Genomic DNA, 22,178 nt, shown 5'->3' with positions numbered 1-22,178 from the left:
TTCTCTGCCTGGGCATCATCTTTACGAAAGGTTCTCTGCCAGGGCATCATCTTTATGAATCAAGGTTTTCTCTCTGGGTATCACCTTAAGGAAACAAGGTTCTCTCTCTGGGCATGATCTTTATGAAAAAAGGTTTTTTGCCTTGGCATCATTTTTATGAAAGTACGTTCTCTGCCTGGGAATCACTTTTAAGAATGAAGGTACTCTCTCTGGGTATCATCTTTATGAAACAAGGTTCTCTGGTGGACATCATCTTTATGAATGAATGTCCTCTCTCTGGTCATCATCTTTATGAATGAAGGTTCTCTCTCTGGGCATCACTTTTATGAAAGAAGGTTCTCTCTTTGGGCATCATCTTTATGAAATAAGATTCTCTCAGGGCTTCATCTTTATGAAAGAAGATTCTCTTGGGCATCATCTTTAGGAATGAAAGTTCTTCCCCTAGGCATCATCTTTATGAAAGAAGTTTCTCTCTCTGGGCCTCATCTGTATGAATGAAGGTTCTCTGCATGGGCATCATCTTTATGAATGAAGTTTCTCTCACTGGGCATCCTCTTTATGAAATAAGGTTCTAGGTCTGGGCATCATCTTTATGAAAGATTCTCTGCCTGGGGATCATCCTTATGAATGAAGGTTCCCTCCCTCGGCATCATCTCTATGAAACAAGGTTCTCACTCTGGGCATTATCTTTATGAAAAAAGGTTCTCTGTATGCCCATCATCTTTATGAGAGAAGGTTCTCTCTATGGGCATCATCTTTATGAAACAAGATTCTCTGTCTGGACATCATATATATGAATTAAGTATCTCTCTCTGGGCATCATCTTTATGAAAGAAGGTTTTCTGCCTGGGCATCATCTTTACGAAAGTACTTTCTCTGCCTGAGCATCATCTTTATGAACGAAGGTACTCTCTGGGTAATATCTTTATGAAACCAGGTTCTCTCTGCGGTATAATCGTTATGAATGTAGGTTCTCTGCCTGGGCATCATGTTTATGAATGAAGGTTCATTCTCTGCGCATCATCTGTATGAATGAAGGTTCTCTCTCTGCGCATCATCTTTTTGCATGAAGGTTCTCTCTTGGGCATCAACTTATAATAGAATATTTTCTCTCTGGGCATCAACTTTATGAATGAAGGTACTCTCTCTTGGCATCATCTTTATGAAACAAGGTTCTCTCTCTGGACGTCATCTTTATGAATAAAGGTTCTCTCTCTGGGAATCCTATTTATGAAATAAGGTTCTAGGTCTGAGCATCATCTTTAAGAAACGTTCTCTCTCTGGGCATTATCTTTATGAAGGAAGATTCTCTCTCTGGGCATCAAATCCATGAATGAAGGTTCTCACTCTGGGCATTATCTTTATGAAAAAAGGTTCTCTCTCTGGACATCATCTTCATGAATGAAGGTTCTCTCTCTCGGCATCATCTTTATGAATGAAGGTTCTTTCTCTGGGCATCATCTTTAAGACAGAAGGTTCCCCATATTGGCATCATCTTTATAAAAGAAGCTTCTCTGGCTTGGCATCATCTTTATGAATGAAGGTTCTTTCTCTGGGCATCATCTTTAAGACAGAAGGTTCTCCCTATTGGCATCATTTTCATGAAAGAAGGTCTCCCACTGGGCATCAGCTATAAGAATGAAAGTTCTCTGCCTGGGCATCATCTCTATGAAAGGTTCTCTGCCTGGGCATCATCTTTATGAATGAAGGTTTTCTCTCTGGGCATCATCTTAATGAAACAAGGTTCTCTCTCTGGGCATGATCTTTATGAAAAAAAGGTTTTTTGCCTTGGCATCATCTTACGAAAGTACGTTTTCTGCCTGGGAATCATCTTTAAGAATGAAGGTACTCTCTCTGGGTATCATCTTTATGAAACAAGGTTCTCTGGTGGACATCATCTTTATGAATGAATGTCCTCTCTCTGGTCATCATCTATATGAATGAAGGTTCTCTTTCTCTGGGCATCATCTTTATGAAAGAAGGTTCTCTCTTTGGGCATCATCTTTATGAAATAAGATTCTCTCAGGGCTTCATCTTTATGAAAGAAGATTCTCTTGGGCATCATCTTTATGAATGAAAGTTCTCCCTCTAGGCATCATCTTTATGAAAGAAGGTTCTCTTTCTGGGCATCATCTTTTTGAATAAAGGTTCTCTCTCTGGGCATCCTATTTATGAAATAAGGTTCTAGGTCTGAGCATCATCTTTACGAAACGTTCTCTCTCTGGGCATTATCTTTATGAAAGAAGGTTCTCTCTCTGGCATCATCTTTATTGATGAAGGTTCTCTCTCTGGGCATCATTTTATGAATGTACGTTCTCTGGGCATCATGTTTATGAATGAAGGTTCTCTCTCAGGATATCATCTTTATGAAAGAAGGTTCTCTCTTGGGCATCAACTTATGAAAGAATGTTTTCTCTCTGGGCATCAACTTTATGAAACAAGGTTCTCTCTTGGGCATCAAATTTTGAAAGAATGTTTTCTCTCTAGGCATCAACTTTATGAATGAAGGCTCTCTCTCTGAGCATCATCTTTATGAAAGAAAGTTCTCTCTCTGGGCATCATCTTTATTGATGAAGGTTCTCTCTCTGGGCATCATTTTATGACTGTAGGTTCTCTGGGCATCATGTTTATGAAAGAAGGTTCTCTCTCTGGGCATCATCTTTATGAATAAAAGTTCTGTCTCTGGGCATCCTATTTATGAAATAAGATTCTAGGTCTGAGCATCATCTTTACGAAACGTTCCCTCTCTGGGTATCAACTTTATGAAAGAAGGTTCTCTCTCTGGCCATCAACTTCATGAATGAAGGTTCTTACTCTGGGCATCATCTTTATGAAAGAAGGTTCTCTCTCTGGACATCATCTTCATGAATGAAGGTTTTCTCTCTGGGCATCATCTTTATTGATGAAGGTTCTCCCTCTGGCCTTCATTTTATGAATGTAGGGTCTCTGGGCATCATCTTCATGAATGAAGGTTCTCTCTCAGGCATCATCTTTATTGATGAAGGTTCTTTCTCTGGGCATCATTTTATGAATGTAGGTTCTCTGGGCATCATGTTTATGAAAGAAGGTTCTCTCTCTGGGCATCATCTTTATGAATGAAGGTTCTCTCTCTGGGCATCATCTTTATGAAAGAAGGTTCTCTCTTTGGGCATCATCTTTATGAAATAAGATTCTCTCAGGGCTTCATCTTTATGAAAGAAGATTCTCTTGGGCATCATCTTTATGAATGAAAGTTCTTCCCCTAGGCATCATCTTTTTGAAAGAAGGTTCTCTCTCTGGGCCTCATCTTTATGAATGAAGGTTCTCTGCATGGGCATCATCTTCATGAATGAAGGTTCTCTCACTGGGCATCCTCTTTATGAAATAAGGTTCTAGGTCTGGGCATCATCTTTATGAAAGATTCTCTGCCTGGGGATCATCCTTATGAATGAAGGTTCCCTCTCACAGCATCATCTCTATGAAACAAGGTTCTCACTCTGGGCATTATCTTAATGAAAAAAGTTCCTCAGTATGCCCATCATCTTTATGAGAGAAGGTTCTCTCTCTGGGCATCATCTTTATGAAACAAGATTCTCTGTCTGGACATCATATATATGAATTAAGTATCTCTCTCTGGGCATCATCTTTATGAAAGAAGGTTTTCTGCCTGGGCATCATCTTTACGAAAGTACTTTCTCTGCCTGGGCATCATCTTTATGAACGAAGGTACTCTCTGGGTAATATCTTTATGAAACCAGGTTCTCTCTGCGGTATAATCGATATGAATGTAAGTTCTCTGCCTGGGCATCATGTTTATGAATGAAGGTTCACTCTCTGCGCATCATCTGTATGAATGAAGGTTCTCTCTCTGCGCATCATCTTTTTGAATGAAGGTTCTCTCTTGGGCATCAAATTATAATAGAATGTTTTCTCTCTGGGCATCAACTTTATGAATGAAGGTACTCTCTCTTGGCATCATCTTTATGAAACAAGGTTCTCTCTCTGGACGTCATCTTTATGAATAAAGGTTCTCTCTCTGGGAATCCTATTTATGAAATAAGGTTCTAGGTCTGAGCATCATCTTTAAGAAACATTCTCTCTCTGGGCATTATCTTTATGAAGGAAGATTCTCTCTCTGGGCATCAAATCCATGAATGAAGGTTCTCACTCTGGGCATTATCTTTATGAAAAAAGGTTCTCTCTCTGGACATCATCTTCATGAATGAAGGTTCTCTCTCTCGGCATCATCTACATGAATGAAGGTTCTTTCTCTGGGCATCATCTTTAAGACAGAAGGTTCCCCATATTGGCATCATCTTTATAAAAGAAGCTTCTCTGGCTTGGCATCATCTTTATGAATGAAGGTTCTTTCTCTGGGCATCATCTTTAAGACAGAAGGTTCTCCCTATTGGCATCATTTTCATGAAAGAAGGTCTCCCACTGGGCATCATCTATAAGAATGAAAGTTCTCTGCCTGGGCATCATCTCTATGAAAGGTTCTCTGCCTGGGCATCATCTTTATGAATGAAGTTTTTCTCTCTGGGCATCATCTTAATGAAACAAGGTTCTCTCTCTGGGCATGATCTTTATGAAAAAAAGGTTTTTTGCCTTGGCATCATCTTTACGAAAGTACGTTCTCTGCCTGGGAATCATCTTTAAGAATGAAGGTACTCTCTCTGGGTATCATCTTTATGAAACAAGGTTCTCTGGTGGACATCATCTTTATGAATGAATGTCCTCTCTCTGGTCATCATCTTTATGAATGAAGGTTCTCTCTCTGGGCATCATCTTTATGAATGAAGGTTCTCTCTTTGGGCATCATCTTTATGAAATAAGATTCTCTCAGGGCTTCATCTTTATGAAAGAAGATTCTCTTGGGCATCATCTTTATGAATGAAAGTTCTCCCTCTAGGCATCATCTTTATGAAAGAAGGTTCTCTTTCTGGGCATCATCTTTTTGAATAAAGGTTCTCTCTCTGGGCATCCTATTTATGAAATAAGGTTCTAGGTCTGAGCATCATCTTTACGAAACTTTCTCTCTCTGGGCATTATCTTTATGAAAGAAGGTTCTCTCTCTGGCATCATCTTTATTGATGAAGGTTCTCTCTCTGGGCATCATTTTATGAATGTACGTTCTCTGGGCATCATGTTTATGAATGAAGGTTCTCTCTCAGGATATCATCTTTATGAAAGAAGGTTCTCTCTTGGGCATCAACTTATGAAAGAATGTTTTCTCTCTGGGCATCAACTTTATGAAAGAAGGTTCTCTCTTGGGCATCAAATTTTGAAAGAATGTTTTCTCTCTAGGCATCAACTTTATGAATGAAGGTACTCTCTCTTGGCATCATCTTTATGAAACAAGGTTCTCACTCTGGACATAATCTTTATGAATGTAGGCTCTCTCTCTGGGCATCATCTTTATGAAAGAAAGTTCTCTCTCTGGGCATCATCTTTATTGATGAAGGTTCTCTCTCTGGGCATCATTTTATGACTGTAGGTTCTCTGGGCATCATGTTTATGAAAGAAGGTTCTCTCTCTGGGCATCATCTTTATGAATAAAAGTTCTGTCTCTGGGCATCCTATTTATGAAATAAGATTCTAGGTCTGAGCATCATCTTTATGAAACGTTCCCTCTCTGGGTATCAACTTTATGGAAGAAGGTTCTCTCTCTGGCCATCAACTTCATGAATGAAGGTTCTTACTCTGGGCATCATCTTTATGAAAGAAGGTTCTCTCTCTGGACATCATCTTCATGAATGAAGGTTTTCTCTCTGGGCATCATCTTTATTGATGAAGGTTCTCCCTCTGGCCTTCATTTTATGAATGTAGGGTCTCTGGGCATCATCTTCATGAATGAAGGTTCTCTCTCAGGCATCATCTTTATTGATGAAGGTTCTTTCTCTGGGCATCATTTTATGAATGTAGGTTCTCTGGACATCATGTTTATGAATGAAGGTTCTCTCTCAGGGCATCATGTTTATGAAAGAAGGTTCTCTCTCTGGGCATCATCTTTATGTATAAAAGTTCTCTCTCTGGGCATCCAATTTATGAAATAAGATTCTAGGTCTGAGCATCATCTTTATTGATGAAGGTTCTCCCTCTGGGCATCATTTTATGACTGTGGGTTCTCTGGGCATCATGTTTATGAATGAAGGTTCTCATCTGGGCATCATCTTTATGAATAAAGGTTCTCTCTCTGGGCATCCTATTTATGAAATAAGATTCTAGGTCGGAGCATCATCTTTACGAACGTTTACTCTCTGGGTATCAACTTTATGAAAAAGGGTTCTCTCTCTGGCCATCAAATTCATGAATGAAGGTTCTTACTCTGGGCATCATCTTTATGAAAGAAGGTTCTCTCACTGGACATCATCTTCATGAATGAAGGTTCTCTCTCTGGGCATCATCCGTATTGATGAATGTTCTCCCTCTGGCCTTCATTTTATGAATGTAAGTTCTCTGGGCATCATCTTCATGAATGAAGTTTCTCTCTCTGGGCATCATCTTTATGAAACAAAGTTCTTTCTCTGGGCATCATCTTTAAGACAGAAGGTTCTCCCTATTGGTATCATCTTTATGAAAGAAGCTTCTCTGACTTGGCTTCATCGTTATGAATGAAGGTTCTCTGCCTGGGCATCATCTTTAAGAAAGAAGTTTCTCTCTCTGGGCATCATCTTCATGAAAGAAGTTCTCCCTCTGGGCTTCATCTATAAGAATGAAAGTTCTCTGCCTGGGCATCATCTTTATGAAAGGTTCTCTGCCTGGGCATCATCTTTATGAATGAAGGTTTTCTCTCTGGGCATCATCTTAATGAAACAAGGTTCTCTCTCTGGGCATGATCTTTATGAAAAAAGGTTATTTGCCTTGGCATCATTTTTATGAAAGTACATTCTCTGCCTGGGAATCATCTTTAAGAATGAAGGTACTCTCTCTGGGTATCATCTTTATGAAACAAGGTTCTCTGGTGGACATCATGTTTATGAATGAATGTCCTCTCTCTGGTCATCATCTTTATGAATGAAGGTTCTCTCTCTGGGCATCACCTTTATGAAAGAAGGTTCTCTCTTTGGGCATCATCTTTATGAATTAAGATTCTCTCAGGGCTTCATCTTTATGAAGAAGGGTCTCTTGGGCATCATCTTTATGAATGGAAGTTCTCCCTCTAGGCATCGTCTTTATGAAAGAAGGTTCTCTCTCTGGGCCTCATCTTTATGAATGAAGGTTCTCTGCATGGGCATCATTTTTATGAATGAAGGTTCTCTCACTGGGCATCCTCTTTATGAAATAAGGTTCTAGGTCTGGGCATCATCTTTATGAAAGATTCTCTGCCTGGGGATCATCCTTATGAATGAAGGTTCCCTCTCACGGCATCATCTCTATGAAACAAGGTTCTCACTCTGGGCATTATCTTTATGAAAAAAGGTTTTTTGCCTTGGCATCATCTTTACGAAAGTACGTTCTCTGCCTGGGAATCATCTTTAAGAATGAAGGTACTCTCTCTGGGTATCATCTTTATGAAACAAGGTTCTCTGCTGGACATCATCTTTATGAATGAATGTCCTCTCTCTGGTTATCATCTTTATGAATGATGGTTCTCTCTCTGGGCATCATCTTTATGAAAGAAGGTTCTCTCTCTCGGCATCATCTTTATGAATGAAGGTTCTTTCTCTGGGCATCATCTTTAAGACAGAAGGTTCCCCATATTTGCATCATCTTTATAAAAGAAGCTTCTCTGGCTTGGCATCATCTTTATGAATGAAGGTTCTTTCTCTGGGCATCATCTTTAAGACAGAAGGTTCTCCCTATTGGCATCATTTTCATGAAAGAAGGTCTCCCACTGGGCATCAGCTCTAAGAATGAAAGTTCTCTGCCTGGGCATCATCTCTATGAAAGGTTCTCTGCCTGGGCATCATCTTTATGAATGAAGGTTTTCTCTCTGGGCATCATCTTAATGAAACAAGGTTCTCTCTCTGGGCATGATCTTTATGAAAAAAAGGTTTTTTGCCTTGGCATCATCTTACGAAAGTACGTTCTCTGCCTGGGAATCATCTTTAAGAATGAAGGTACTCTCTCTGGGTATCATCTTTATGAAACAAGGTTCTCTGGTGGACATCATCTTTATGAATGAATGTCCTCTCTCTGGTCATCATCTTTATGAATGAAGGTTCTCTCTCTCTGGGCATCATCTTTATGAAAGAAGGTTCTCTCTTTGGGCATCATCTTTATGAAATAAGATTCTCTCAGGGCTTCATCTTTATGAAAGAAGATTCTCTTGGGCATCATCTTTATGAATGAAAGTTCTCCCTCTAGGCATCATCTTTATGAAAGAAGGTTCTCTTTCTGGGCATCATCTTTTTGAATAAAGGTTCTCTCTCTGGGCATCCTATTTATGAAATAAGGTTCTAGGTCTGAGCATCATCTTTACGAAACGTTCTCTCTCTGGGCATTATCTTTATGAAAGAAGGTTCTCTCCCTGGCATCATCTTTATTGATGAAGGTTCTCTCTCTGGGCATCATTTTATGAATGTACGTTCTCTGGGCATCATGTTTATGAATGAAGGTTCTCTCTCAGGATATCATCTTTATGAAAGAAGGTTCTCTCTTGGGCATCAACTTATGAAAGAATGTTTTCTCTCTGGGCATCAACTTTATGAAAGAAGGTTCTCTCTTGGGCATCAAATTTTGAAAGAATGTTTTCTCTCTAGGCATCAACTTTATGAATGAAGGTACTCTCTCTTGGCATCATCTTTATGAAACAAGGTTCTCACTCTGGACATAATCTTTATGAATGAAGGCTCTCTCTCTGGGCATCATCTTTATGAAAGAAAGTTCTCTCTCTGGGCATCATCTTTATTGATGAAGGTTCTCTCTCTGGGCATCATTTTATGACTGTAGGTTCTCTGGGCATCATGTTTATGAAAGAAGGTTCTCTCTCTGGGCATCATCTTTATGAATAAAAGTTCTGTCTCTGGGCATCCTATTTATGAAATAAGATTCTAGGTCTGAGCATCATCTTTACGAAACGTTCCCTCTCTGGGTATCAACTTTATGAAAGAAGGTTCTCTCTCTGGCCATCAACTTCATGAATGAAGGTTCTTACTCTGGGCATCATCTTTATGAAAGAAGGTTCTCTCTCTGGACATCATCTTCATGAATGAAGGTTTTCTCTCTGGGCATCATCTTTATTGATGAAGGTTCTCCCTCTGGCCTTCATTTTATGAATGTAGGGTCTCTGGGCATCATCTTCATGAATGAAGGTTCTCTCTCAGGCATCATCTTTATTGATGAAGGTTCTTTCTCTGGGCATCATTTTATGAATGTAGGTTCTCTGGGCATCATGTTTATGAAAGAAGGTTCTCTCTCTGGGCATCATCTTTATGAATGAAGGTTCTCTCTCTGGGCATCATCTTTATGAAAGAAGGTTCTCTCTTTGGGCATCATCTTTATGAAATAAGATTCTCTCAGGGCTTCATCTTTATGAAAGAAGATTCTCTTGGGCATCATCTTTATGAATGAAAGTTCTTCCCCTAGGCATCATCTTTATGAAAGAAGGTTCTCTCTCTGGGCCTCATCTTTATGAATGAAGGTTCTCTGCATGGGCATCATCTTTATGAATGAAGGTTCTCTCACTGGGCATCCTCTTTATGAAATAAGGTTCTAGGTCTGGGCATCATCTTTATGAAAGATTCTCTGCCTGGGGATCATCCTTATGAATGAAGGTTCCCTCTCACAGCATCATCTCTATGAAACAAGGTTCTCACTCTGGGCATTATCTTAATGAAAAAAGTTCCTCAGTATGCCCATCATCTTTATGAGAGAAGGTTCTCTCTCTGGGCATCATCTTTATGAAACAAGATTCTCTGTCTGGACATCATATATATGAATTAAGTATCTCTCTCTGGGCATCATCTTTATGAAAGAAGGTTTTCTGCCTGGGCATCATCTTTACGAAAGTACTTTCTCTGCCTGGGCATCATCTTTATGAACGAAGGTACTCTCTGGGTAATATCTTTATGAAACCAGGTTCTCTCTGCGGTATAATCGATATGAATGTAAGTTCTCTGCCTGGGCATCATGTTTATGAATGAAGGTTCACTCTCTGCGCATCATCTGTATGAATGAAGGTTCTCTCTCTGCGCATCATCTTTTTGAATGAAGGTTCTCTCTTGGGCATCAAATTATAATAGAATGTTTTCTCTCTGGGCATCAACTTTATGAATGAAGGTACTCTCTCTTGGCATCATCTTTATGAAACAAGGTTCTCTCTCTGGACGTCATCTTTATGAATAAAGGTTCTCTCTCTGGGAATCCTATTTATGAAATAAGGTTCTAGGTCTGAGCATCATCTTTAAGAAACATTCTCTCTCTGGGCATTATCTTTATGAAGGAAGATTCTCTCTCTGGGCATCAAATCTATGAATGAAGGTTCTCACTCTGGGCATTATCTTTATGAAAAAAGGTTCTCTCTCTGGACATCATCTTCATGAATGAAGGTTCTCTCTCTCGGCATCATCTTTATGAATGAAGGTTCTTTCTCTGGGCATCATCTTTAAGACAGAAGGTTCCCCATATTGGCATCATCTTTATAAAAGAAGCTTCTCTGGCTTGGCATCATCTTTATGAATGAAGGTTCTTTCTCTGGGCATCATCTTTAAGACAGAAGGTTCTCCCTATTGGCATCATTTTCATGAAAGAAGGTCTCCCACTGGGCACCATCTATAAGAATGAAAGTTCTCTGCCTGGGCATCATCTCTATGAAAGGTTCTCTGCCTGGGCATCATCTTTATGAATGAAGGTTTTCTCTCTGGGCATCATCTTAATGAAACAAGGTTCTCTCTCTGGGCATGATCTTTATGAAAAAAAAGGTTTTTTGCCTTGGCATCATCTTTACGAAAGTACGTTCTCTGCCTGGGATTCATCTTTAAGAATGAAGGTACTCTCTCTGGGTATCATCTTTATGAAACAAGGTTCTCTGGTGGACATCATCTTTATGAATGAATGTCGTCTCTCTGGTCATCATCTTTATGAATGAAGGTTCTCTCTCTGGGCATCATCTTTATGAAAGAAGGTTCTCTCTTTGGGCATCATCTTTATGAAATAAGATTCTCTTAGGGCTTCATCTTTATGAAAGAAGATTCTCTTGGGCATCATCTTTATGAATGAAAGTTCTCCCTCTAGGCATCATCTTTATGAAAGAAGGTTCTCTTTCTGGGCATCATCTTTTTGAATAAAGGTTCTCTCTCTGGGCATCCTATTTATGAAATAAGGTTCTAGGTCTGAGCATCATCTTTACGAAACGTTCTCTCTCTGGGCATTATCTTTATGAAAGAAGGTTCTCTCTCTGGCATCATCTTTATTGATGAAGGTTCTCTCTCTGGGCATCATTTTATGAATGTACGTTCTCTGGGCATCATGTTTATGAATGAAGGTTCTCTCTCAGGATATCATCTTTATGAAAGAAGGTTCTCTCTTGGGCATCAACTTATGAAAGAATGTTTTCTCTCTGGGCATCAACTTTATGAAACAAGGTTCTCTCTTGGGCATCAAATTTTGAAAGAATGTTTTCTCTCTAGGCATCAACTTTATGAATGAAGGTACTCTCTCTTGGCATCATCTTTATGAAACAAGGTTCTCACTCTGGACATAATCTTTATGAATGAAGGCTCTCTCTCTGGGCATCATCTTTATGAAAGAATGTTCTCTCTCTGGGCATCATCTTTATTGATGAAGGTTCTCTCTCTGGGCATCATTTTATGACTGTAGGTTCTCTGGGCATCATGTTTATGAAAGAAGGTTCTCTCTCTGGGCATCATCTTTATGAATAAAAGTTCTGTCTCTGGGCATCCTATTTATGAAATAAGATTCTAGGTCTGAGCATCATCTTTACGAAACGTTCCCTCTCTGGGTATCAACTTTATGAAAGAAGGTTCTCTCTCTGGCCATCAACTTCATGAATGAAGGTTCTTACTCTGGGCATCATCTTTATGAAAGAAGGTTCTCTCTCTGGACATCATCTTCATGAATGAAGGTTTTCTCTCTGGGCATCATCTTTATTGATGAAGGTTCTCCCTCTGGCCTTCATTTTATGAATGTAGGGTCTCTGGGCATCATCTTCATGAATGAAGGTTCTCTCTCAGGCATCATCTTTATTGATGAAGGTTCTTTCTCTGGGCATCATTTTATGAATGTAGGTTCTCTGGGCATCATGTTTATGAATGAAGGTTCTCTCTCAGGGCATAATGTTTATGAAAGAAGGTTCTCTCTCTGGGCATCACCTTTATGATTAAAGGTTCTCTCTCTGGGCATCCTATTTATGAAATAAGATTCTAGGTCTGAGCATCATCCTTATTAATGAAGGTTCTCCCTCTGGGCATCATTTTATGACTGTGGGTTCTCTGGGCATCATGTTTATGAATGAAGATTCTCATCTGGGCATCATCTTTATGAATAAAGGTTCTCTCTCTGGGCATCCTATTTATGAAATAAGATTCTAGGTCGGAGCATCATCTTTACGAAACGTTCCCTCTCTGGGTATCAACTTTATGAAAGAAGGTTCTCTCTCTGGCCATCAACTTCATGAATGAAGGTTCTTACTCTGGGCATCATCTTTATGAAAGAAGGTTCTCTCTCTGGACATCATCTTCATGAATGAAGGTTTTCTCTCTGGGCATCATCTTTATTGATGAAGGTTCTCCCTCTGGCCTTCATTTTATGAATGTAGGGTCTCTGGGCATCATCTTCATGAATGAAGGTTCTCTCTCAGGCATCATCTTTATTGATGAAGGTTCTTTCTCTGGGCATCATTTTATGAATGTAGGTTCTCTGGGCATCATGTTTATGAATGAAGGTTCTCTCTCAGGGCATAATGTTTATGAAAGAAGGTTCTCTCTCTGGGCATCACCTTTATGATTAAAGGTTCTCTCTCTGGGCATCCTATTTATGAAATAAGATTCTAGGTCTGAGCATCATCCTTATTAATGAAGGTTCTCCCTCTGGGCATCATTTTATGACTGTGGGTTCTCTGGGCATCATGTTTATGAATGAAGATTCTCATCTGGGCATCATCTTTATGAATAAAGGTTCTCTCTCTGGGCATCCTATTTATGAAATAAGATTCTAGGTCGGAGCATCATCTTTACGAAACGTTCCCTCTCTGGGTATCAACTTTATGAAAGAAGGTTCTCTCTCTGGCCATCAACTTCATGAATGAAGGTTCTTACTCTGGGCATCATCTTTATGAAAGAAGGTTCTCTCTCTGGACATCATCTTCATGAAAGAAGGTTCTCTCTTGGGCATCAACTTATGAAAGAATGTTTTCTCTCTGGGCATCAACTTTATGAAAGAAGGTTCTCTCTTGGGCATCAAATTTTGAAATAATGTTTTCTCTCTAGGCACCAACTTTATGAATGAAGGTACTCTCTCTTGGCATCATCTTTATGAAACAAGGTTCTCACTCTGGACATAATCTTTATGAATGAAGGCTCTCTCTCTGGGCATCATCTTTATGAAAGAAAGTTCTCTCTCTGGGCATCATCTTTATTGATGAAGGTTCTCTCTCTGGGCATCATTTTATGACTGTAGGTTCTCTGGGCATCATGTTTATGAAAGAAGGTTCTCTCTCTGGGCATCATCTTTATGAATAAAAGTTCTGTCTCTGGGCATCCTATTTATGAAATAAGATTCTCGGTCTGAGCATCATCTTTACGAAACGTTCCCTCTCTGGGTATCAACTTTATGAAAGAAGGTTCTCTCTCTGGCCATCAACTTCATGAATGAAGGTTCTTACTCTGGGCATCATCTTTATGAAAGAAGGTTCTCTCTCTGGACATCATCTTCATGAATGAAGGTTTTCTCTCTGGGCATCATCTTTCTTGATGAAGGTTCTCCCTCTGGCCTTCATTTTATGAATGTAGGGTCTCTGGGCATCATCTTCATGAATGAAGGTTCTCTCTCAGGCATCATCTTTATTGATGAAGGTTCTTTCTCTGGGCATCATTTTATGAATGTAGGTTCTCTGGGCATCATCTTTATGAATGAAGGTTCTCTCTTTGGGCATCATCTTTATGAAATAAGATTCTCTCAGGGCTTCATCTTTATTAAAGAAGGTTCTCTTGGGCATCATCTTTATCAATGAAAGTTCTCCCTCTAGGCATCATCTTTATGAAAGAAGGTTCTCTCTCTGGGCAAAATCTTCATGAATGAAGGTTCTCTCTCTGGGCCTCATCTTTATGAATGAAGGTTCTCTGCATGGGCATCATCTTTGTGAATGAAGGTTCTCTCTCTGGGCATCCTCTTTATGAAATAAGGTTCTAGGTCTGGGAATCATCTTTACGAAAGATTCTCTGCCTGGGGATCATCCTTATGAATGAAGGTTCCCTGTCACGGCATCATCTTTATGAAACAAGGTTCTCACACTGGGCATTATCTTATGAAAAAGGTTCTCTGTATGCCCATCATGTTTATGAATGAAGGTTCTCTTCCTGGCATCATCTTTATGAAACAAGATTCTCTGTTTGGGTATCATATATATGAATTAAGTATCTCTCCCTGGGCATCATCTTTATGAAAGAAGGTTTTCTGCCTGGGATTCATCTTTACAAAAGTACTTTCTCTGCCTGGGCATCATCTTTATGAATGAAGGTACTCTCTGGGTAATATCTTTATGAAACCAGGTTCTCTCTGCAGTATAATCATTATGAATGGAGGTTCTCTGCCTGCGCATCATGTTTATGAATGAAGGTTCACTCTATGGGCATCATCTGTATGAATGAAGGTTCTCTCTCTGGGCATCATCTTTATGAATGGAGGTTCTCTCTCTGCGCATCATCTTTTTGAATGAAGGTTCTCTCTTGGGCATCAACTTATAATAGAATGTTTTCTCTCTGGGCATCAACTTTATGAAAGAAGGTTCTCTCTTGGGCATCAACTTATGAAAGAAGGTTCTCTCTCTGGGCATCAACTTTATGAATGAAGGTACTCTCAATTGGCATCATCTTTATGAAATAAGGTTCTAGGTCTGGGCATCATCTTTACGGAACGTTTTCTCTCTGGGCATCAATTTTATGAAAGAATGTTCTCTGTCTGCGCATCAATTTCATGAATGAAGGTTCTCACTCTGGGCATCATCTTTATGAATGAAGGTTCTCTCTCTGGACATCATCTTCATGAATGAAGGTTCTCTTCCTGGCATCATCTTTATTGATGAAGATTCTCCCTCTGGCCTTCATTTTATGAATGTAGGTTCTCTGGGCATCATGTTTATGAATGAAGGTTCTCTCTCAGGGCATTATCTTAGGAAAGAAGGTTCTCACTCTGGGCATCATCTTTTTGAATAAAGGTTCTCTCTCTGGGCATCCTATTTATGAAATAAGGTTCTAGGTCTGAGCATCATCTTTACGAACCGTTCTCTCTATGGGCATTATCTTTATGAAAGAAGGTTCTCTCTCTGGGCATCAACTTCATGAATGAAGGTTCTCACTCTGGGCATCATCTTTATGAAAGAAGGTTCTCTCTCTGGCATCATCTTTATTGAAGAAGGTTCTCTCTCTGGGCATCATTTTATGAATGTACGTTCTCTGGGCATCATGTTTATGAATGAAGGTTCTCTCTCAGGATATCATCTTTATGAAAGAAGGTTCTCTCTTGGGCATCAACTTATGAAAGAATGTTTTCTCTCTGGGCATCAACTTTATGAAAGAAGGTTCTCTCTTGGGCATCAAATTTTGAAAGAATGTTTTCTCTCTAGGCATCAACTTTATGAATGAAGGTATTCTCTCTTGGCATCATCTTTATGAAACAAGGTTCTCACTCTGGACATAATCTTTATGAATGAAGGCTCTCTCTCTGGGCATCATCTTTATGAAAGAAAGTTCTCTCTCTGGGCATCATCTTTATTGATGAAGGTTCTCTCTCTGGGCATCATTTTATGACTGTAGGTTCTCTGGGCATCATGTTTATGAAAGAAGGTTCTCTCTCTGGGCATCATCTTTATGAATAAAAGTTCTGTCTCTGGGCATCCTATTTATGAAATAAGATTCTAGGTCTGAGCATCATCTTTACGAAACGTTCCCTCTCTGGGTATCAACTTTATGAAAGAAGGTTCTCTCTCTGGCCATCAACTTCATGAATGAAGGTTCTTACTCTGGGCATCATCTTTATGAAAGAAGGTTCTCTCTCTGGACATCATCTTCATGAATGAAGGTTTTCTCTCTGGGCATCATCTTTCTTGATGAAGGTTCTCCCTCTGGCCTTCATTTTATGAATGTAGGGTCTCTGGGCATCATCTTCATGAATGAAGGTTCTCTCTCAGGCATCATCTTTATTGATGAAGGTTCTTTCTCTGGGCATCATTTTATGAATGTAGGTTCTCTGGGCATCATGTTTATGAATGAAGGTTCTCTCTCAGGGCATCATGTTTATGAAAGAAGGTTCTCTCTCTGGGCATCATCTTTATGAATAAAGGTTCTCTCTCTGGGCATCCTATTTATGAAATAAGATTCTAGGTCTGAGCATCATCTTTATTGATGAAGGTTCTCCCTCTGGCCATCATTTTATGAATGTGGGTTCTCTGGGCATCATGTTTATGAATGAAGGTTCTCATCTGGGCATCATCTTTATGAATAAAGGTTCTCTCTCTGGGCATCCTATTTATGAAATAAGATTCTAGGTCGGAGCATCATCTTTACGAAACGTTCTCTCTCTGGGTATCAACTTTATGAAAAAGGTTCTCTCTCTAGCCATCAAATTCATGAATGAAGGTTCTTACTTTGGGCATCATCTTTATGAAAGAAGGTTCTCTCACTGGACATCATCTTCATCAATGAAGGTTCTATCTCTGGGCATCATCCTTATTGATGAATGTTCTCCCTCTGGCCTTCATTTTATGAATGTAGGTACTCTGGGCATCATCTTCATGAATGAAGTTTCTCTCTCTGGGCATCATCCCTATGAAACAAAGTTCTTTCTCTGGGCATCATCTTTAAGACAGAAGGTTCTCCCTATTGGCATCATCTTTCTGAAAGAAGCTTCTCTGACTTGGCATCATCGTTATGAATGAAGGTTCTCTGCCTGGGCATCAGCTTTAAGAAAGAAGGTTCTCTCTCTGGGAATCATCTTCATGAAAGAAGGTCTCCCTCTGGGCATCATCTATAAGAATGAAAGTTCTCTGCCTGGGCATCATCTTTACGAAAGGTTCTCTGCCTGGGCATCATCTTTATGAATGAAGGTTTTCTCTCTGGGCATCACCTTAATGAAACAAGGTTCTCTCTCTGGGCATGATCTTTATGAAAAAAGGTTTTTTGCCTTGGCATCATTTTTATGAAAGTACGTTCTCTGCCTGGGAATCATTTTTAAGAATGAAGGTACTCTCTCTGGGTATCATCTTTATGAAACAAGGTTCTCTGGTGGACATCATCTTTATGAATGAATGTCCTCTCTCTGGTCATCATCTTTATGAATGAAGGTTCTCTCTCTGGGCATCATCTTTATGAAAGAAGGTTCTCTCTTTGGGCATCATCTTTATGAAATAAGATTCTCTCAGGGCTTCATCTTTATGAAAGAAGATTCTCTTGGGCATCATCTTTATGAATGAAAGTTCTCCCCCTAGGCATCATCTTTATGAAAGAAGGTTCTCTCTCTGGGCCTCATCTTTATGAATGAAGGTTCTCTGCATGGGCATCATCTTTATGAATGAAGGTTCTCTCACTGGGCATCCTCTTTATGAAATAAGGTTCTAGGTCTGGGCATCATCTTTATGAAAGATTCTCTGCCTGGGGATCATCCTTATGAATGAAGGTTCCCTCTCACGGCATCATCTCTATGAAACAAGGTTCTCACTCTGGGCATTATCTTTATGAAAAAAGGTTCTCTGTATGCCCATCATCTTTATGAGAGAAGGTGCTCTCTCTGGGCATCATCTTTATGAAACAAGATTCTCTGTCTGGACATCATATATATGAATTAAGTATCTCTCTCTGGGCATCATCTTTATGAAAGAATGTTTTCTGCCTGGGCATCATCTTTATGAAAGTACTTTCTCTGCCTGGGCATCATCTTTATGAACGAAGGTACTCTCTGGGTAATATCTTTATGAAACCAGGTTCTCTCTGCGGTATAATCGTTATGAATGTAGGTTCTCTGCCTGGGCATCATGTTTATGAATGAAGGCTCACTCTCTGCGCATCATCTGTATGAATGAAGGTTCTCTCTCTGCGCATCATCTTTTTGAATGAAGGTTCTCTCTTGGGCATCAACTTATAATAGAATGTTTTCTCTCTGGGCATCAACTTTATGAATGTAGGTACTCTCTCTTGGCATCATCTTTATGAAACAAGGTTCTCTCTCTGGACGTCATCTTTATGAATAAAGGTTCTCTCTCTGGGAATCCTATTTATGAAATAAGGTTCTAGGTCTGAGCATCATCTTTAAGAAACGTTCTCTCTCTGGGCATTATCTTTATGAAGGAAGATTCTCTCTCTGGGCATCAAATCCATGAATGAAGGTTCTCACTCTGGGCATTATCTTTAAGACAGAAGGTTCTCCATATTGGCATCATCTTTATGAAAGAAGATTCTCTTGGGCATCATCTTTATGAATGAAAGTTCTCCCTCTAGGCATCATCTTTATGAAAGAAGGTTCTCTTTCTGGGCATCATCTTTTTGAATAAAGGTTCTCTCTCTGGGCATCCTATTTATGAAATAAGGTTCTAGGTCTGAGCATCATCTTTACGAAACGTTCTCTCTCTGGGCATTATCTTTATGAAAGAAGGTTCTCTCCCTGGCATCATCTTTATTGATGAAGGTTCTCTCTCTGGGCATCATTTTATGAATGTACGTTCTCTGGGCATCATGTTTATGAATGAAGGTTCTCTCTCAGGATATCATCTTTATGAAAGAAGGTTCTCTCTTGGGCATCAACTTATGAAAGAATGTTTTCTCTCTGGGCATCAACTTTATGAAAGAAGGTTCTCTCTTGGGCATCAAATTTTGAAAGAATGTTTTCTCTCTAGGCATCAACTTTATGAATGAAGGTACTCTCTCTTGGCATCATCTTTATGAAACAAGGTTCTCACTCTGGACATAATCTTTATGAATGAAGGCTCTCTCTCTGGGCATCATCTTTATGAAAGAAAGTTCTCTCTCTGGGCATCATCTTTATTGATGAAGGTTCTCTCTCTGGGCATCATTTTATGACTGTAGGTTCTCTGGGCATCATGTTTATGAAAGAAGGTTCTCTCTCTGGGCATCATCTTTATGAATAAAAGTTCTGTCTCTGGGCATCCTATTTATGAAATAAGATTCTAGGTCTGAGCATCATCTTTACGAAACGTTCCCTCTCTGGGTATCAACTTTATGAAAGAAGGTTCTCTCTCTGGCCATCAACTTCATGAATGAAGGTTCTTACTCTGGGCATCATCTTTATGAAAGAAGGTTCTCTCTCTGGACATCATCTTCATGAATGAAGGTTTTCTCTCTGGGCATCATCTTTCTTGATGAAGGTTCTCCCTCTGGCCTTCATTTTATGAATGTAGGGTCTCTGGGCATCATCTTCATGAATGAAGGTTCTCTCTCAGGCATCATCTTTATTGATGAAGGTTCTTTCTCTGGGCATCATTTTATGAATGTAGGTTCTCTGGGCATCATGTTTATGAATGAAGGTTCTCTCTCAGGGCATAATGTTTATGAAAGAAGGTTCTCTCTCTGGGCATCATCTTTATGAATAAAGGTTCTCTCTCTGGGCATCCTATTTATGAAATAAGATTCTAGGTCTGAGCATCATCTTTATTGATGAAGGTTCTCCCTCTGGGCATCATTTTATGACTGTGGGTTCTCTGGGCATCATGTTTTTGAATGAAGGTTCTCATCTGGGCATCATCTTTATGAATAAAGGTTCTCTCTCTGGGCATCCTATTTATGAAATAAGATTCTAGGTCTGAGCATCATCTTTACGAAACGTTCCCTCTCTGGGTATCAACTTTATGAAAGAAGGTTCTCTCTCTGGCCATCAACTTCATGAATGAAGGTTCTTACTCTGGGCATCATCTTTATGAAAGAAGGTTCTCTCTCTGGACATCATCTTCATGAAAGAAGGTTCTCTCTTGGGCATCAACTTATGAAAGAATGTTTTCTCTCTGGGCATCAACTTTATGAAAGAAGGTTCTCTCTTGGGCATCAAATTTTGAAAGAATGTTTTCTCTCTAGGCATCAACTTTATGAATGAAGGTACTCTCTCTTGGCATCATCTTTATGAAACAAGGTTCTCACTCTGGACATAATCTTTATGAATGAAGCCTCTCTCTCTGGGCATCATCTTTATGAAAGAAAGTTCTCTCTCTGGGCATCATCTTTATTGATGAAGGTTCTCTCTCTGGGCATCATTTTATGACTGTAGGTTCTCTGGGCATCATGTTTATGAAAGAAGGTTCTCTCTCTGGGCATCATCTTTATGAATAAAAGTTCTGTCTCTGGGCATCCTATTTATGAAATAAGATTCTAGGTCTGAGCATCATCTTTACGAAACGTTCCCTCTCTGGGTATCAACTTTATGAAAGAAGGTTCTCTCTCTGGCCATCAACTTCATGAATGAAGGTTCTTACTCTGGGCATCATCTTTATGAAAGAAGGTTCTCTCTCTGGACATCATCTTCATGAATGAAGGTTTTCTCTCTGGGCATCATCTTTCTTGATGAAGGTTCTCCCTCTGGCCTTCATTTTATGAATGTAGGGTCTCTGGGCATCATCTTCATGAATGAAGGTTCTCTCTCAGGCATCATCTTTATTGATGAAGGTTCTTTCTCTGGGCATCATTTTATGAGTGTAGGTTCTCTGGGCATCATGTTTATGAATGAAGGTTCTCTCTCAGGGCATCATGTTTATGAAAGAAGGTTCTCTCTCTGGGTATCATCTTTATGTATAAAAGTTCTCTCTCTGGGCATCCTATTTATGAAATAAGATTCTAGGTCTGAGCATCATCTTTATTGATGAAGGTTCTCCCTCTGGGCATCATTTTATGACTGTGGGTTCTCTGGGCATCATGTTTATGAATGAAGGTTCTCATCTGGGCATCATCTTTATGAATAAAGGTTCTCTCTCTGGGCATCCTATTTATGAAATAAGATTCTAGGTCGGAGCATCATCTTTACGAACGTTCACTCTCTGGGTATCAACTTTATGAAAAAGGGTTCTCTCTCTGGCCATCAAATTCATGAATGAAGGTTCTTACTCTGGGCATCATCTTTATGAAAGAAGGTTCTCTCACTGGACATCATCTTCATGAATGAAGGTTCTCTCTCTGGGCATCATCCTTATTGATGAATGTTCTCCCTCTGGCCTTCATTTTATGAATGTAAGTTCTCTGGGCATCATCTTCATGAATGAAGTTTCTCTCTCTGGGCATCATCTTTATGAAACAAAGTTCTTTCTCTGGGCATCATCTTTAAGACAGAAGGTTCTCCCTATTGGTATCATCTTTATGAAAGAAGCTTCTCTGACTTGGCATCATCGTTATGAATGAAGGTTCTCTGCCTGGGCATCATCTTTAAGAAAGAAGGTTCTCTCTCTGGGCATCATCTTCATGAAAGAAGTTCTCCCTCTGGGCATCATCTATAAGAATGAAAGTTCTCTGCCTGGGCATCATCTTTATGAAAGGTTCTCTGCCTGGGCATCATCTTTATGAATGAAGGTTTTCTCTCTGGGCATCATCTTAATGAAACAAGGTTCTCTGTCTGGGCATGATTTTTATGAAAAAAGGTTTTTTGCCTTGGCATCATTTTTATGAAAGTACATTCTCTGCCTGGGAATCATCTTTAAGAATGAAGGTACTCTCTCTGGGTATCATCTTTATGAAACAAGGTTCTCTGGTGGACATCATCTTTATGAATGAATGTCCTCTCTCTGGTCATCATCTTTATGAATGAAGGTTCTCTATCTGGGCATCACCTTTATGAAAGAAGGTTCTCTCTTTGGGCATCATCTTTATGAATGAATGTCCTCTCTCTGGTTATCATCTTTATGAATGATGGTTCTCTCTCTGGGCATCATCTTTATGAAAGAAGGTTCTCTCTCTCGGCATCATCTTTATGAATGAAGGTTCTTTCTCTGGGCATCATCTTTAAGACAGAAGGTTCTCCCTATTGGCATCATTTTCATGAAAGAAGGTCTCCCACTGGGCATCATCTATCAGAATGAAAGTTCTCTGCCTGGG

The sequence above is a fragment of the Tenrec ecaudatus genome, chromosome Y, assembly GCF_050624435.1.
Source record: "Tenrec ecaudatus isolate mTenEca1 chromosome Y, mTenEca1.hap1, whole genome shotgun sequence".
Taxonomy (NCBI): Eukaryota; Metazoa; Chordata; class Mammalia; order Afrosoricida; family Tenrecidae; genus Tenrec; species Tenrec ecaudatus.
Note: the sequence above shows the minus strand (reverse complement) of the source record.